This window comes from Rhipicephalus sanguineus, chromosome 1, assembly GCF_013339695.2.
Source record: "Rhipicephalus sanguineus isolate Rsan-2018 chromosome 1, BIME_Rsan_1.4, whole genome shotgun sequence".
NCBI lineage: Eukaryota > Metazoa > Arthropoda > Arachnida > Ixodida > Ixodidae > Rhipicephalus > Rhipicephalus sanguineus.
In genome coordinates, this window is record NC_051176.1 from 157,612,873 (window position 1) to 157,617,439 (window position 4,567).

Genomic DNA, 4,567 nt, shown 5'->3' on the forward strand with positions numbered 1-4,567 from the left:
GAGAGAAAGACGCGCGCACTTGTGTGTGTGTGTGTGTGCGTATGTGAGGGGGAAAAGTGCCTACAGCCCAGCTCTTGTATAACAAAGATCAATAGTATACCTGATTCTGGTTGGTTCAAAGGTCCCAACCACTTTTCATGTTTGTTTTTTCTTATCAATGACAATAGCTCAACTCTCAAGCTAGGTATATCCACTCTCCATTTGAAGTACAACGAAAAATATATTGTGGCCGAAATTGGGCAAAAATGCACATAGGCGCTCTGTGGTGTGTAGTCTTTCCTTTGTCCCTTGTTTTTGCGCCGCCCGTTTCGAACATGCATATGCGTTACTTTCTATGTTTAATCATTTATCCCCAGGCAGACTTCGGTTTTTCTGGTGGAAGCTGCCTGTGGGGTGCACTTGCGGAGTCACGGAAATGAAGAAAACAGAGACGGGCACAGCTTTCTTCGACCTCGCAAACACAAAAAGTGAAGGCTGAGTATCAGGTGGATGGAGAGAGCAACAGAAAGAAAGAAAGCTGTAGTTCCTCACTTGATATTGATGAGATTCACTTTTGCCCTTTCGTTTATTATTCAGGATGGAAGCTGCGCGGGTGGCACATTATTTGCTCAGCGATAGAATAACTTGGAAGAGCCTGTCGAAATGCAGCGTCTGCAGTTCTTTTTGAGCGTTCCCGAACTATACAGTGTGCGGAACAAAAGTACTGTTAGCGCGAATGACGCAGGAAAGGAATATAATGTTGACACTGGAGATACTGCCCTGAGGGGCAGATCTGTTGATTATCCTGTCGAATGCATGGGAGGTCTTGTTGACGCAAATGCCAGTTGCAAGTAAGGATGGGTTCACTCTGATGAGGGCGAGATAATATGCGAGTTTCTACAACATGGCAGAACTAGATGGAAGGCGGACCGCTGCATTTAGGCCTTGGTTTTGGAACCTATTTGAATTAGGGTCCTTGTGTTGTGGAGACCGCTCTTCATCATTTACTACGGAGGTGTTGAGCTCTTCTCGATAACTATACGTTCAATTGGCTTCACTGGGAAATAACGTCAGCGCAACAAACTAATATGTGATACCTCTCTTCAAAGCCCCACACGTAATTTTTTTGCTGTTGGACAAATATAGTGTACGTTATTTTGTACCTTCAAGGCACACATCTTCAAGGCCCGTGTTATCTACTTCTATCTAGTCCGTGTGTGTGTTGTGCAAACAACAATCATGAATCAGTACCAACTCGCCCAATTGTCAATAATGTTGCTACAAAGTGCCAGGATGTTAGTTATTCACCTTTTTTTTCTGCTTATTAAATAAACTTTTGCTGCTATACTCGTCTACGAAATGCGTGTGTTTGTCCCCCGTATAGTTCTCGGCTGAATGCTGTCTGTTCTTTAAGTGATGTTTTAAAAAACTTAGAGGACGCCTGAGCTTCGCCTTCAAGAGTAGAACGCGATGCGTAATCGGGCCCCGTGGGCATCGCCTTCTCAACTGCTAGCCTGGCTTCGGTTCTCGGTGCATGCTTCAACCGTGCCGCGAGGAAACTAACGGATGTGCGCGTAACACTGGCCGTTTCAAACTATCCTAGAATGCCTAGTGCAAGTACAGTTGCGCAGTGCCCACCACGGCATAATTCTTCCTTTTGCGAATCAGCGAAAGGCCCACTAGGCGTCCGTAAGGCAACGCTGCTGCTCACTTTGTTGATGCTATTGCTGCTGATGATGATATAATACGTCCGAGTGCTTTGTAATGGGTGGGCCTTTAAAACGCCCACTCTTTGCGCAATTCACATGTTTTGACGCCTGGCGCGATTCTACGCTTCTACCACGCGATATACATGCGTTAAGGAGATCCCTTCCAGTACATGACATTCATATAGTGTTTTTTTTCCCGAAGTAGGTTCAAGCAATGGCAAAGCTATGTGGTAGAACACCTACTTGCCACAGAGACGACCCGGGTTCGATTCTCACTCGAACCAAAGATTTTTATTATGTAATGTTTTGCATTTTTCTCGATTTTTCGCTCACAACCAACGACACCGACACCGCGATTTCTTGCGAAAAGCGCACTTTAACGCAGTCGCGTTAAAAATATTCTCTGAAAGACAACCCTTTTCTGTACGCAGATGGTCGTGGTACTAGTAGTATACTGATCTCGCAAATCTGGAACGTTTGCTTCATTTAAATACGATATTTGGCACAGTATTGCCCACATCATTTTTATAAAGCTGCTCGGTTTTCTTTTTTTTGAGCGCTTGCCCGGGCCCGTCGAATGACCATGCGGTTCGACAAATTTTGTTATGTGATCATGACGTCATCACTTCATACTGCCTCTTGGTCAGCGGTGGGCCGATCACTAAGGCAGTGCAAAACCAGGTGAGGCGCAGAGAGCTTGCAATGCCTCCGATTCTGGAGGCAGTGCAAAGCACCGTTAGATGCAGAAAGCTTTCGGAGCGAGGAGGATCAATACATGGACTGAGAGGAAAAGGGGGAGATGGCTTTCGCCTTCGAGTCGTCTTAGGCGAATGCATAAAGGACCTGTGAGTTCTTTTTTCCCCATATTGTCGATGCGATAACCGCGAAAGAGATCTCCACTAGGATGGCTTGCTGGGCTGGTTGGTATTGCATCTTGGAAACGTCACAGCGCACACAGACGGGGACAAAGGAAGAATACACAGCGCTGTGTCGTGTGTTTTCTTCCTTTGTCCCCGTCTGTGTGCGCTGTAACGTTTCCAGGACCTCCACTGCCAACATTTGCAGGAGATTACGAGACAACTTGTCCAGCGCTACGAGGCCGTCGTACTTGTAAGCGTTTGTATATCTGAAGATATCCTATCTTTAATGAGGTTTTTGTATATATCCTTCTTGATATTTCGATTGTTCCACGCTCCCATTCACAATGATACCCATGGGAGTGGCGACTGCGTGTTGTAAATCTCGCCAGTGCTGTATTGCTGAAGGGGCTCATGCGGTGCCTTGAATTATCCAACGTGTAGACATAGCACAGAAGTACTTGCCACGCTTTCGGCATGCTAGCGTGATTTCGACATAGTTTAGCGTGCCTCTGCGCAATGAAAATGCAGTTTGGGGCTCTCTCACGCGACCACTGTGATAAATGAAAGTGCAAGTTTCTGCGTCCCATGAAACCACGTATCTATATATATATATATATATATATATATATATATATATATATATATATATATATATATATATATATATATATATATATACACACACACACACACACACACACACCACTGTAACGTGCAGACACCGGTAGGGTTGGGCAAGAACCCGCTGTATTAAAACATGCGCTTTGTGGTCCCCGTGCTCCTGGAGGTGCAAGCCAGAGCAGAATCCCGATTGCACAACGTTGAAAAACGGCGCACCGTGAAAAATCATTCTTTCTGCCACTGCTCGTGACAGTTATACCCGCGGGCGCTGATACCGATTCTGAACGCGAAGTTGCAGTTTGTTTAGCTGGTTTTCATAAAACGATGCTAGCTGACTCAGGCCGCCACTTAGTCATTCTTTTTATAACATAACATGAATTTCAAAAACAAAATTAAAGTCTTATTTTCTAGGAGTCTCACCTTCGCTAAAAAAAAAACTAATTTACAGTGAAGCACAAGAACGAAACTATACTACCGTGTACAGTCAAAAAGAAAATAATAAAAATGTTTGCAATTTGGTGAGACTTCCCACTAGACGTGCAGCACAAGGTTTGGAGCCATAGCTTGTAATTTCAAGACGCAAAAACGTCTAACTGAAAGATGATGACCGGCGGTGCATGTAGTTATCCTTCCGTGACTCTCTTACTGTGGTATCCTTGGAGAAAAGTTCACATCCTTTGGGGGAAAAAGATGATATATATATATATATATGTATATATATATGTATATATATATGTATATATATATATATATATATATATATATATATATATATATATATATATATATATATATATATATGGGCGGTATTGGAGGAAAATAGAGTGCCGAGCGCTGAGCTTGCGCTGCAAGCATATTCACGAAGATAAGGAGCCACGGGCTTTGCATTACGCGGCGACCCTGGAGACGTCTCGGCCAGCTCCATTTGTCATGTGCGCAGCGCATATTTCGGCGGGCCAGCCTTGCGACGTGGCGACAACACGCCTGTGTGGACGAAAAGCGCGAGCGAGGAGTCGGCCCGGGCCTGGCTTCATCGCTTACCGCCACCATTATTTCCGCGTGGCAGCCAACGGCGCCCGCCACTGGTATTCGCAAGTCCACTGACTCAGATTCAGTCCGCCAGCCCAGCTTCCCCATTGCTGCTCGATGCGTCTGAATGCGCTGACGCGGCAGGTCCGCACAGCCAGCTTCATCTGCATACTTCTAACGGCCCGTTCCTATAGATTGCCTGTGGAATTGCTTACATATATACGCTGTGGTCGAGTGCGTTTTCGAGAGGGCCGGGTGATAAGGCAGTGGTATACAGTTTGTCCACTCGCTAATGGGAATGGCGGGCCACGGTTGAGTCAATTATATAGAGCGGCAAGAAGTGCGCCTCTCTATAGCCTGCCTTTCTTT